The sequence below is a fragment of the Rhipicephalus sanguineus genome, unplaced genomic scaffold, assembly GCF_013339695.2.
Source record: "Rhipicephalus sanguineus isolate Rsan-2018 unplaced genomic scaffold, BIME_Rsan_1.4 Seq10201, whole genome shotgun sequence".
NCBI classification, from domain to species: Eukaryota; Metazoa; Arthropoda; class Arachnida; order Ixodida; family Ixodidae; genus Rhipicephalus; species Rhipicephalus sanguineus.
This window is the reverse complement of record NW_023614182.1, coordinates 20763-35567: the sequence shown is the minus strand read 5'-3', so window position 1 is coordinate 35567 and position 14805 is coordinate 20763. Positions and strand designations below refer to the sequence as shown.

The 14805-nt window shown below is 40.8% G+C and overlaps 1 long non-coding RNA gene across 1 annotated transcript; it reads left to right on the top strand.

Moving 5' to 3' along the window:
* The first annotated feature begins 7557 nt into the window (after window positions 1-7557).
* LOC125756485 (uncharacterized) lies at window positions 7558-12918 on the top strand. Its single transcript, XR_007414538.1, has 4 exons — window positions 7558-7599; window positions 9465-9582; window positions 12062-12242; window positions 12852-12918. It is a non-coding gene; the product is annotated as an uncharacterized LOC125756485 (long non-coding RNA).
* The last annotated feature ends 1887 nt before the right edge of the window (window positions 12919-14805 follow it).

The window sequence follows — 14805 nt, the reverse complement described above, 5'->3', positions numbered from 1 at the left end:
TGTTTCTGCATGACTATTTGTAGTCTTTCGCTAGCATACAGTCACTCACTGCGTTATGTGCTCGAGGACATGATCAGATTTCATTGCTTTGTTTTTTCTTTCAATTTTCAATAAAATATTTGGTATTCGATATTTGATTTGACATTCGATATTTTCGGCCACTATTCGGCACTATTCGATTCGAATTCGATTCAAGATGAAATTTCACTATTTGCACACCCCTAATAATTTCGTAATTTCTCCTTGTGCAGTAAAACCAGTTTTCTTTTTGCTTAGTTCTTTGCTAGACAGCAGTGTGTATCTAAGTTATTTTCACCTTATTTTTCACAGCAGTCTGTTTTTGAACGCTGTGCACTCTAAAACCCTATAATTTCTAAATCCCAACCACTTGCACATTGCAGGCTTTGGGCATATTTGCAGCTACTAAACTTAATAAGTTTGAACTTGAACCCTGCGGCTCACTATAACCATGAAAGCTTGTTTTTTTTTCTTTACGTTATTTCTGTTTCTTAGAAACAGGCGTTTTTTTCACTCTCCTCTGTAGCACTCTTGTAATATGTTCATCACATCTCAAGCATTTCGTGTGTGTCTGGGGCACGCATGAGCATTTCTTCCCCAAAATATTGCATGCGCTTCATTTCTCTATTTTGAATTCAGCAAAATTCAGTAAATTAAGCACACTCTAGTATAAATGATTTTACAGCCATAGAGCTTTGATCTCCTGACTCTAGTCATGTGCCTGCAAAGGCTCACAATGTTATTGCTGACAGTATATGGTAATGCTTCTGCATTTTATTTTATTTCTGTCCAGACAACTTTATCTACTTGGCTAATCTAGACTGCTAGACTTAGAGTGATAAAATAAAATTACATAGGTATGTTATTCTGTGCCATGCTGAAAACTTCATCTAGAACCACGAATTGTTTTCTTGTTAACGTGGAACTGCAGTGAATTTGCTCATCTTTGGCAGTAGCATACACTTTCGTTTAATTGTGTTGACTCTAATTGCATTCTTGACCTTGATACATACACAGTTTATGCAATACAGGAGCATTCATCCACTGCTATAAAACTTAACAACTGTGTCAGCATTGAGAAATAAATCTTTTCAGGTTCTTTTGACTGTGATGATACCTAAGTACCTAATCTGCCAAGTGTTGTCTTTTGCTCTAGCTGTGTATGTGAATCTGCACTGGAGCAGTCATGTGCAGTCGTGTGCACTCATCGCGCAGTCGTGTGCGGATGAGGCACGTGTACACTGCCAAAACACCAACTGCGATGCAAGGATGCCTGCACTGCAGTGACAGGCAGTGTTCATTTTTATCATTAGCCTGTTCACTCCACAAATGAAAAGTTAATGAAAAGTTATATATATGTACTTAATTCTTTTTGTTTCATGATGCAAGTAGTTGCCTGGATTTCTTTCTCTTGATACTGCCCTCAGTACTTGTATTGCATGCATGCACCTTTTCTTTCTATTTTTCATGTGGTAGAACTGTATACCTTGCAGCTATTTATCCCACTTTTAGGCAGCAATAAGGTGTCTTTTGTTAGCTGCAATTTGCTCTGTAATATGTACAGGTGCTCCATAAATTAAACGGAATGCACGAGCACTGGCCGACCTGTGTCTCCCTAGCTAGCAGTGGTATCATGTGCTACCTAGCTTGCATTAAGAAATTCTGTGAAGCGTTTCGATATCTTTTAAAATCCAGCCTAATTAACAGCTCAGGGGAAATGTGCTTGTTCAAGGTGTCGATGCTAGGGGAACCTTTATGCGATTGCAACAACCACTTATTTTGTATCATTGATGGAAACATGGTGGTTGCCTTTGTCGTTATGCGATAATTCTTGTTTAGCTTCAGCACAAAGAAGGAGCGATGAAGAGGAAAAGTGCGTGGATTAATTGTCTTCGCTGTGAAATTACATAACAGTGGCAACAATGGCGGTCATCGCATTACCAACAAGCACATCAGGCAGTGGTGACAGGCGCTGCACATGTATCAAGCATATGCTTCTGATAAGAGCTGCTTGCCACTGATAAATAGTTGTGGCAAGCTCAGAAACCTCTCTAGCATCAACCTTTAGAAGAAACACTCTGTTGCCGGAGCTGGCAATAAGGCACTTGGTAAAATTGCATTGCATGACCATTGCAATTATGTATGCGCATGCCATGTAGTACACACTGCTGCGGGTAGTGCACAGAGATGTGGTTCGGCCACTGCTAGCGTGTTCCATTTACTTTTTGGGGCATTTGTACCTTTACCGTCTGGGCATTCTGCCCTGCATGATTTCTGCATGTTTGCTACGTTCGCAGCTTTTATAATTTCTAATTAGTAATTACCATTTTGTGGTAATTACCTTAGTGAAAGCTACAATGGCCATCACTAAGTATCAAGAGTCTACAGCACGACTCGGTCATACAGGATAGCGCTAGCAAATCCGAATAGTGAAAGACTTTTTACCTTTCTCTGTGACTGTGAAACTATAACTCTTTCTTTACTAACCTTTTCGAAAAGAAACAATGGCCGACATTGTTTCCGAAGATGACTCAGGTGCTGGAGAGGGGCCCCACCTTACCATTCAGCCAACAAGTATCGAGGCCAGGAAAGGAGAGACTGTACACTTTGAATGCAGAGCCTCTGGACGGCCAACACCCAACATCACATGGTCATTTTCTGGTGGCCCAATGCCAAAGAATGTGAACCAGGTTAGTTTCCATAAAAGCAGCTTCTGGCGGGCACTGCATCATTTAAGCATGTGCCCATTTCTAAGGCTGAGCAAATGAGTCCATGGAACTGCTGAAAAGACAGGTTTGTTTGGAATTTCTTTTAAGGTCATGCCCGTGTACTTAGATTTGGGTGCAACCCCAGGTGGTCGAAATTTCTGGAGCCCTCCACTACGGCGTCCCTCATAGTCATACTGTGGTTTTCGGACGTTAAACACCAACAGTTATTATATGTTATTATTTAGTTAAGGTCACTGTTGTGTCACAATCTGTATAGATTTTATGGAAAGGAACTATGCGGCTGTGCAATTTCAGGTTGCATGATTTTTCACATTGTGTCAATGAACAATGCAAATAAAGTGCACTTTTTTTTCTTTTTTTTTACTAGAAACAGGACTTAAACATGTGTTTGGGGAAATGAGCCTTTCAAACATTTGTGCAAACGGCCTTGTCTAACTAAGTGTTCCTAGAGGGTTTTGCAAGTTAGGTTGCCTTTAAGTGAAGCTACCTCTATGACTTCTTTGTTAGATTTCACGTTGGCATTGAGACTAGGTAATGGAACCGAATGCATAAAAGGGTTAAACAAAGTTTTTTTTTTTCGTCCTCTTAAATCTTGGTTGTGCAATTCAAATTTAGTCACACACACACACATGCACGCATGCACACACACACTAACTATAACTAACTAACCTCGACTTGCATAGATAAAAAAAAATCTGCCGTAATTGTGGTAGGTCTGTTTGCACTGCTATAAGCAAATATCTAAAAATACCAAATCATTAGGCTAATGTTAAATGTGAATTGAATAACAGGATTTTTTCCCTTCACAAAAAATGCTGAGCACTCACACATTTTTACCTAATGCATATTTTACTTCTACTTATAATACAGCTATGTAATTAGAATTATTTACCTAGTTTCCACTGTTCAAATGTTATTTCTTAAGTCAACTTGTGAAGTGATTGATGTTTTAACTAGAGCTGTGTGAATAGCAAAATTTTGGGTGCGAAGCGAATTCGAATAATAAAGATTGAGTGCGAATCGAATCGAATAATTTCGAATAATTTTCAAATATTTCTCAAACATTTTTTGAATAATTCGAAGTGAAATTACAGAAAAAGTTGCAGTGAATCCCTAAGTATGTTCTTGTGAGATAGCAACATGAAAGTGTTTCTTTTCGCGAGGTTGATGAAGCGCTGGTGGGGTCATATTTCATAGTTCTTTCTTATCAAGAATGAGGCAATGTAGAGGCCGAATTGTATTTATGTACATGATTTGGTGCAACCAAAGTGTTGCCGACAACACTTTACACGTGATAGGCAGAGATGCCATTTCCTCAGCCTCTCCTGTCTTTCAACTTCTGTGGAAGGCCAACTGATGTGGCAGACAAGGGTGTGCTCCCTTCAAGTCCGGAGTTCCAAATCTGCCTCGTAGACGTCGATATTAAGAACATCTGAAATTTTGGATGCTAAAAAGCTTCGGCGTCCGATTTTTCAGACTTCCTGCCCAAATTTCAGGTCCAAAACAGCATTAATTGAGCCCCCAACTCTGCCACATCTTTCATCTCCATATTGGAACCAGCGTTTTCTTGAGTTAATACATTTGCGACCGTAGCGGAGCTTGAAAGGCAGCTTTGCCGCAATACGGGGGTGTAATGAGGTGAAGCATATTGAAAATCTAGGGACCACTTCCAAACGGACGTTGACTGTCTCTTGGCTAAGTTGGACCGTAACGGACCTTGAAAGGCAGCTTTGCCGCAATACGGGGGTGTGATGAGGTGAAGCATATTGAAAATCTAGGACCTTTCAATCGGACTTTGTCTCTTGGCCAAGTTCGACCGTAACGGAGCTTGAAAGGCAGCTTTGCCGCAATACGAGAGTGTAATGAGGTGAAGCATATTGAAAATCTGAAGGGGTCACTTTCAACCGGACGTTGACTGCATTTGTCTTTGGGAAGTTCGAATAGTTCGAATAGTAAAATTTCAGTGCGAATCGAATCAAATAGCAAACACTATTCGAAAAATATTCGAAATTTCGTATATTCGCACACCCTAGTTTTAACTACAGGCAGCAAATGTTTCTGCTACTAGTAACCCGGGTGACTAATGATATTGGGGAACAGTAAAAAACACTGCTGCTTGCATTAAAGTGTGGTTTGAGTCTTGTCTTTAGCTGCACAAGCCTTATATATATCTGTCCTTATAAAATACAGAACATGGAAGAGGCACACACACCACACAAAAGAAAGAATGCCCTGCAATGAAAATTTGATATTAGGAATGCGCCTTCGTATGCTTATTTTGTCCTAGATGCATTTTTTTACTGCTTGAGAGCATATATAGTCTTGATATTATGCATCTGCATATAAAAGATTTGTATTTGTACACAACACAAATAGCACAGAACTGTCACAGTACATATTGTTCAAAAGACAGGAGCTTTTATTACTGCATAACAGTTTAAAAGAACGAATAGAAACACATGGCAGGTCACATTTTCTTCGAAAGACTAAAAGAAAGTGACAGTATTGTGAAATATTATCTCCTCCAATATTACCCAACATATTTTGAAATGTACCATGATATCGCTTGCATTAAGTGTATGTGTGTTGGAATGGCCTGGTCCACTCAGCAGAGAGAAATGACTGGTATCTCTGCAAGTGTGCAATGGTAATTAAATTTAATGACAAAATAAAATAAGGTTGGCTCGTGGTGTGAGGTGACTGAAGACAAGGTAGCAAGACAGTGTCAAGAAAGAGCTTAAAGCTCCAAGGAGTGGGGGAAAGATGGGTGATTGGACAAGTGGAAGTAGCATAAAAAGAACAGCAGCCTTCTAAGTAAATGAGATACAGAGAGTAAAGGAACGTCATTCCATATCTCCTCCATTCAAGGGCACTCACAGGATTTCTTCAAATCAACCAACTAAGCAGACAAAATGAAGTGCTGTCACTTTCTCCACATGAGATAACTATTTTAATTCGCAGTTGTTGTTGCACAGTGGCAAACAAGCCTTCTTTCTGAGTGTGAATTTTTCCCTCTAGGTGGGAGGTAGGCTGACTTTGCTGAATGTTTGACGAGCAGAACCAAGGAAGCTACATGTGTGTCGCAAGCAATCGTTATGGAACAGCACAAGGCCAGGCACCTTTGCAGCTAACAACAAGTATGCCTTCAGTTTTGCCATCGTTTATTTGTGTTCAGGAGCTCTCTTTATTGTATTAAATGTTCATCAGTGCACAGCATGTTTGCAACATTGTGTCAAGTTGCTCTTTTTCCGGTCATGTTTATATGTCTATTGAGAATTTAAAATCAGTCTCTGTTTTTAGCAGCAAGAAACAAGGTCTAAGTCAGGAAATGTCAGCACAACTAAAGGATCAATTTCTGTCGCTGATTGTAGTGCAGACAAAGCAACCGTTGAACAACTATGCTTAGTGTTTAAAGAGTGCATCACCCACCTTGTTCGGCGCCATGTTCCGAGCCTCTCAAGCAGTAATTTAAGCAAGAGGAAGAAGCCATAGATTAAAGGCCATCTTATTAAGCTTATCAAAAGTGCAAGAGGGCTCTCTCTCGATACTGCCAAAATAAATCGTATTATAACTTCGATAAAATGAAGAACTTGCCGGCACTTTATAAAATGAAGTTGAGAACTAGGAAAAATTATTTTGAGGCTTGGCCACTGACTTTCCTAATTATAAGAGGTTAATATGAAACGATGTGGGACAAGAAAGTGAGTCTGCCGAATCTACATCATGACGGCATGGCTGCAACTGAGAATAGCAATAAAGCCACTCTTTTCAATTACTTTTTTAAATTGGTTTTTCACCCTCCCACGCAGTTATGATTGAAATTTGAAAAGAGAAGAAGTGTTTGCCCTTGGGCCACTAGAGCTTTCATGTAATAAAATTGTGACACATTGATGAAGTAATGAAACTAACAGACAATAATGCCAAGGAAAGTATAGGGGATGTTATTTGTAGTAATTAGGATATAAATGTGAAGAAAGTAGTGTGGACGAAAAGATAACTTACCGCCGGCATGGTCCGAACCTGTGACTTTGAATAATGCGTCCGATGCTCTACTACTGACCTACAACGGCAGTCATCCTCCCGTCCAATTAATGGGGTATATATGTACATTTAAACCTAGGAGGGTTAGTCAACGCCGATCGCAGCCATGGCGGCAAGTGTGGAATGCTCTTTTTCTGCCTGTTGGCATCATGTAGCACGTGACTCCAAGAAAAATGAGCCCTTAAAAGTCATCCTCTTTCCTTCATTCATAGTGAGGGTCTCGTTCTGGCAGACTTGATGCTTTCAGGTAGTATGTGAGGGATTATCGGTCAGCTTCCAGCTCGTAAAAAAGATCACATGCTGCGTACACTAACTTGATTGACCAAACAGATTCCACACAGCTTCAGAATGACCTTAATCACGTAGAGGTAGAGTGTAAAATATAATGTACCAATAAGTGTGTTCACGTCAGCTGAAGGTATGAAATTTGTGTGTCTTTAGATTAGTTTTTGCTGTAACCTGTGATAGGTACCAGGACCTGATAACACTGAAGAAGACATGCAGTTTGGGTGAGTTGGTAGGTTTTCCATGATAAATATAAAAGGGACGAAAGAAAGAAGTAACACTATCGGTCATGTGAACTGTAACAGTTCTGTGCGATGATGTATTTATACATGAGCTTTATGACAATAGCTTGTTTTATTGGTTACTCTGCCACCTTTTACAGGAAGGAACATTCCTTCAGTGCACATTGAACCGGAGAGACAGACGTGCGCCAGGGAGAGGATGCAAGTTGCGTTGTATTGCAACAGGAACCCACACCAGTAATAAATTTGCAAAAGTTGGGAGCAACTTCACTCATAGGCACATTGTAAGTGCATTTCTCTTCATTATGTATAGACCCTGCCTGCTTTTATGTACTACATCCATTCGTTTCATAATTTGGATATACCCACTCTTGCTGTAGACTAGCCACGATTGTGTAATCACCTGCCAGTATAGCTTAGTGGCTGTGGTGTTTTGTGGCTAAGCTTGAGGTCGTGGATCGTATTCCAGCCACAGCAGCCTCTTTTCGATGTGGGAATAATGCAAAAAAATCTTGTGTGCTTCAATTTATAAGTGCATGTTAAAAAAAAAACCCGAGTTGTCTAGATTAATCCAAAGTCCCCCACTAATGTGTGCCTTGTTTAATAGTGTGGTTTTGGCACATAAAACAACACCATTTGGGCTAATTGGTAACGATTCAGCTTAAATGTAAAAATGGGGCGCAGTACAAAACAGGGACAAAAGAAGAGAATGACGACACAGGCGCACAGTCGCAGCTGGAAGTTTATTAAAGAGGCGACACATATATAGCTTACACATTAAAGCCCGTGATATGGTTTCTCTCGCCTAAAGACAGAATGACTTTCCACCTTATATTTGTGAAGGCACATGCATCACAACGAAACCCCCCCCTCCTTTTTTCGTTGTGACGCATGTAAGGCACATTATTTTTTCTAGTATAATGTGTACTTTTTAAAATACATAATATTACATGTGCCTTTTGGGGAGAAAGACTTTTTCTAAACTGAGTGTGTTACAAAGTAATCAGCATATCACAATAATCTGTAATCAGAACTGTGGGCAGTGCAACATGAATGTTCTAAACCCATTTGAGCAAAAGTTATGGTATGTTGAACATTCCCAATGAGTCCATTTCAAGCTGGGATTTCACTTGAATTTATGCAGAATGCTAAAAAAATATGAAAATTAAGGAAACAGGGAATATGAAGAAATTATTCATACCTTCGGCTGTCAAGAGAAATGCAAAAGATAGAAAATAGAAGGTATATTGAAGCAGAAATACTTTATCACAACAAAGGTGTAGAATTAAATGAGGGGGCTCATTACCCACACATATATGAAATAAGACAAATTATTGAAAACAAATGGAAGAAAGGTTGCCCTATTCATGACACCGTTATCATAGGTCATTATCCTTTTGCATTAATGATGCAAATTTCCTGCTATTCAAATTGACCAATGTTTCCGTCACAGATGTATGGTGATTCTAATTTTTATTACTTTAGACTCTGTGAAGTGTTTAGTGAATTTTCATGTATTTCAGGATCACTAAACTGCTGTCTCACACAAAAACGCGAGTCTACTGCTGTAACTTTGCATAAACAAGTACTCCAACTGCAGTGTTCTTGGTCACAGTCAGACAGAAAGTACTTAAATAACAGAAATTGAAAAAACGGTATATGACTGACATGCAGTAATATTCATTGAGAGAGAGAAGACAGAAAAAAAAGATACACCTTTATTCCAAGAATGTAGCTTTAGATAGGTGTCCTTAGTCCAGGATGCCTTGAGGTTGGAGCTGGCCAAGACTCTCTCCCCAAAGCTTGTTGGCGTGTGAAGGGTTGGGGCTTTTAGAGGAGTTATCTGCAGCCTCCTACTCTATGAAGGGTTCTCTGCAGAAGCGCCAATGTGGAGAGAATTGTGAGTGATTTCTGGTTGAGTGTTGATCTGCAGGGCCCAGAGTAATCTCTCCTGCTCTCTAGGCAGTGACTTATGTGCAGAAAGGTACGTTCTGCGGGATAGCTTGTAATGTGGTGTGATGTTGTGGAACGAGATTATTTGATTCAACCTGTATGGTATTGGCACCGGTATGAATGAGTGCCAGTTTAAGTGCCAGTTTAAGGTCGTACTGAACTCAGTGCTCTTGCTTTACATGCACTACTTTTGCAGGTGGAAGGTGACACACTGACAATTGAACAAACAGTTGTCCAAGATCGTGGTCACTACATCTGCTTGGCAGAAAACAGAGAAGGCATAGCTCGAGCCACTGCTGTGCTGGAAGTGGATCGTAAGCTTGCATTTTTTGCTAACTGATAATTCTCGACTTTTTATTAAAGAGTCTTTGGGTGTATAAGGCCATCAGTCCTAGGCACATTTTATAACATGCCTAAAGAAAAGCTTGCAACAAGACAGGATTATCCTGCAGAAGCCAAAGAAAAATTCTGAGCCTTATGAGTATGAGATGCAATTTACGCATTAAGATACTTTTGATGCTATGTAAAGCTGCTTACAGCAGGTTGTTTAATACATTTATCTGTTGTGACAAATGGGTAGCATGTATATATTTATATAAACATCTTTGCTTGAAGATTTCTGGACTGCACCTTTTTGTCTGATGTCATTAATTTCATTGACAGGTGTGGGGCAAGTCAGTGCGTACATAAATAGCTGCAGGCAAATAAGCATGCAATTAAGCCAGATGTAAGCATGTACTACGTGCATTTGAAATTGTCAGCTCTGTAAGTGTTGTGGTGCACGTCCCAAGCCAGGCTCTTTCTCCTCAGCTTTTTTCACTGAGCAGTTGAGGCTTAAGCTCCACCTTCCACGCCCTCTGCCGGCGTACCATAGATCTCAAATAATACGTTCTGTTTTTGTCTGGTTGATCTTTGAGGTGCCACCACAAACCAGGCTGCTCGTATTTTATTCCCTGTACAAATGCCAAGAAGCCTATCACATCGGTTGCATGAGTGACTTTCCAAAACAATGAAAGAAGGGAATGGATCAAGGGCTAGTTTCTTTTTAGCGCAAGCTATTGAAGCCAAGGAAGGCATAGGGGACATTATTTGTAGTTTTTTTTAACTCTTGTAATTATGACATAATGGAAACGGATTACCCTTGCAGTCCGAAACATTTACCCACTTGCGACCGTTCTGGTCCAGAAATATTGTGCCAGCTTTGAGCACCATGAAAGAAGAACAACCATGCAAGAAAAACTCATTGGACGTTTACCTTTGCAGTTGATATTGTGCGTAGTCTTTCAGCAATACTTGGGCAGTGTGTGGTGCCTGACTGCAGACCCCTGTGGCCGTGTGGCATTGCCGGGAGGGGCCCGACACAGAATGCAAAGGGTTAGAACCTACAAGGGCAGAACCTACAACCTTCGGATAATGCATCCAATGCTCTAAGAGTTGAGCTACGACCACTGTCGTAGCCTAATTGGAGAGCACTTTAATGTTGCAAGCCTTAATTTTAATAATAAGTGGTGAACAATAATTAGCATGAGAGTGACCACAAAGGTGCAGTACAGTTGAACCCCTCAATAACGAAATTGCCGGGGAAGTGAGTTTTGTTCGTTATTATGAAATTTCGTTGTTGCTAAAAAGAAAAATACGCACACCAGTTACTTCGCACAGCCAAAATTACTTGAGAAGTCACTTATCTGGCTCTGTTTCACGTTGTTCTGAAGGAGTTTGATGGCTGGAGCTCACAGTTTAATAAGCTTTGCATAGCTTCGTCATTGTCGCGGGCCCCGAGGAAAAGGCGAATCATTTCAAAAGCATCAAGAACTTCGCACGAGCTTACGTGCCTTACGTGTTTTGTTGTTTTCCTCATTCTCGTCATCACTCATATTTTTTTGCGCGCTCCTTTGATGATAGTGTCGTTGCTGACTCTTCGTGCACATCTGGTCAGCGTCAGCACACAAAAAGTCATGCAGTTTAATAGCGTCGTGTTGAACTTGTGGCTATCATCGTCATCCTCAGTCTTAATGTTATCATCATCATCCAACTGAGTGTAAACAGCAATGGTCGCACCTATGCTTGTTGGTGGAAACGTATGTGCCCGACTTGTTGAATGAGCTGTGCTGCAATTTCCAACACAGTTATTCTGGATTCTTTCACTATGGTACATGAGAATTTTGGCCCATAAAAGCGTGATAACTGTGACCAGGATCAAACCTGTGACCTTGAGCTGAGCAGTTAGTTTTGATCTCTGCAGCCTTATCGTGAGGAACATGTAGCATCACCTAGCAGCTAAATTTCGTGAGGAAATTTTGCTTTAAAAAAATTACTACCTTATTAACGAAACTTTCATTTAACTTTTTATAAAATTAGTGAAGTAAATAAATTCATCTTGGTCTGTGGTATGTTTTTTAAACTTAGTTCTGAGAGTTTCGTCCAGGGGCGTAGCTAAGGGGGGGGTTGGGGGGTTCAAATTTTTCAGTTTGCTTGCGTATATAGGCACGCACACATACAAACGCACGCACGAACATACATAAAGAATGGTTGAACCCCCCCCCCCGAAAAAAATTTCTGGCTACGCCCCTGGTTTCATCATATTTGACTTCTTTTTAAGTACTTCTACATAAATGCTAGGCCATACTAAACTACCAGACTGCTCGTGTTTATAAGTAATTTACGTACTAAACTGGCTTAGTGAAATAGCAAGTTGAAATGTGCAAGAGATGAGAATGTGAAGGCAATTTTGAGTATAAGCATGCACTTTAGCAGATGCAATAATGCTTCTTTTTTTTTTTCTCTCACTTCTAGGGCGGGAGGTTCCACTTGTGGAGATCTACCCCAAGAACATACCTCCACTTCACCATGGAGACACTGCATTTCTGCAGTGCAGACCCACAGCTGGGATACCAACACCGACAGTGGAATGGACGCGGGCTGACGGCAGTCCTTTCACTCCCAGCACCGAATTGACTGGTCCTGGAATAATTCGGTAAATACCTTGTACATGGAAGGTTCTTAGTAAATGAATGCTCTTACTACCTGCAGTAAATAACAGTAAAAAATGCAGTAAATAAAAAGTTTGTTCAAGTTGCTTTATTTTTCGTCCACTTTGGTGTCCCACTGAAGGTGTGTGTCAAATTGGGCCAGTTGCTTGGAGTGTAAAGCAAACACCTACTGCTGTAACAAGGCAGGAAATGCAAGACCTAGTGCAGTGTTGGTCTTAACAAAGTTGATTTTACATGGAATAACTTGTCTATGATGCCTATTTATGCCTTTTGTTGATGTCCATGTGCGAAAAGAGCAAGGAATGGACCAAAGTGGTCTAGCCATTTGCACTTAGAACTTGCCCCCACACACATACAACACAACTGAATGAAGCTGCCGGGACTGGCATATTAAGAAGGGAGTGCAGATTCAGAGACGTGTTTAATTCTTAAATTCTTAGAAATGAGACACTGCTTTCAGTTTTTTGCATGCACAATTCTACGATTACAATTTGCCTTTTTAGGAACTTGGAACAGCTGGATGTCATAATCAGCACACTCTTTGTCAGTGTATATATATTGACTGTCTTTTTTTGTTTTGTTTTTTCTTTCAGATTTACTAGATTCTCCAAGGATGAAGAAGGAACATATGTTTGTTCTGCTGAGAATGCAATGGGCAAGTCACTGCGCAAACGGCACTAAAGTTGCAGGGTGAGTATGAAAATTTTGTTTCAGGTACATACTTGCATTTAAGCAATAGATTGCAGAATTTCAAACTCATATAATCAAGTATGAGTTTTAAAATATAGTTGAGAGCAGCACTAATATAGAAAACTGCCTAGCATGGCAGCTTCATGAGCAGATTTTCTTGCCATCTGTGGTAGACATAACACAAGTGTACACTGGTTGGCAGTGGGAGCAAGGTGTGAAACCTCCAGCAAAGAAAACTTGAGTAAGATATTCAGAGACATCTGTTCTCTGAAGAAATCGCACTTTCATATACACTGCGGTGAGCAATTTTTCTTATCTCACAGTCACTATACGACTATAGCTTAAAAAGCCACAGTTTCGCAGCAAGGGCGAAGCAATGAATGCGATAGCAACAAATTAGAATGTCACATGAAGAACGGAAGCAGCTCGATACTTCCAGCGCACCATTGAAGCGCAAAGGACGCAGAAAAAAACGCACACTGGACGAGCGCAAACTAACAACGGTCACAGTTCGGCACTTGCAGCGTGCTGCTCAAACACAACGAAGGACGCTCGAAAAGAACGCACAGGTATACATAGGATAAGCGCGAACAAACAACTGTCACAGCTGTTACTTCTTCGTGTTCAAGCAGTGTGCTACAACCCAACGCTCTTAGATATTTTTTTTCTTGAAAAGTGCGACGCGTAGAGTGAACCCTCCACGTCTCCTGTCTCGCGGTGGCGTTTGATGCACTGTTTACCCGGCGTTCCACATCGCGAGTGAGTACAGAAATGGGCCACTTTTTAGTGCGTGCCTCAAGGGCAGTTTTCACACTGAGGCAAAATCCAGGAGCATTGCTTTAAAGCACGCCCTTCTACCGCCGAGCTCTGACTACCACCAGCGGTAAATGGTGTATATATATATATATCTCATCGTTAGTGTTCCAAAGAACAGATGGCGCGGGGTCTAGTTGTCTAACGCGCTGCGCTGCGGAGCGAGGGGTCGCCGGTTCGAATCCTGGTGGCGCGCTTCGGACTTTTTTCTTCTGATTTATTTTCCTTTCTGGCTTTTATTTGTATATCATACATATCCGGACATGACGGCGACGGCAACAGCGACAGCAAAAATTCGCCGAAAGTGTCCATATAATTGATATCGTAATAAAACTAAAATCTGCAGCAGTTTTCAAGTGGTGCACATTTATTTAAAGCAGCTATTGATGATAGGCATTTTTGATAGCAATTATCAGGATGTGAGATGATCCTTGGTAGGTGGGGCGATTACCACTCATCTGTTTCTCTGGCTGGCAGTAATCTCAGTGCAGCTGGGCTATAGGTGGGCTGTGCATTCCATACGCAAGTAATGCTGTGCCAGAGTGTAATGGCTGTGGCTTGTGTGCATGGTCTTCTTGTGCCCCTATGTTCATGGTCTCACAATTTCAGTGACGCATTGAAGCGAGAGGTAATGCAGAGCATTTGCTCACTTCCACTTGTGCTGTTCATCTACCAGCATTGTGGCCAAAATATTCAATCATCGAGTGAGATTTGTATGCTTGCATGCAAGCGTGTGACAACAAGCTTGTTCATTTATTTAGCCAGTTAATGTTTACTGCAATTATATACAGCCACTACTTGATGTAGTTGTACTACACACTGAAGGATACACTGAAGTACATTGATGTACTGCATTGAAGGAAAAGGACATATTTAGGGTGTCTTTCTGACACACAGCAATAACGTCATCTAACCTGTATCTATTTCCTTGTGTTATCACCGTGCGCGCCCGGTACTTCCAGGTCACAAGGGTATGTGCGCCATCAACATGACATTGCATTCTTGACAGGCAAGTAGCGAGTGCATAATGTTTAGAGAAAGGAA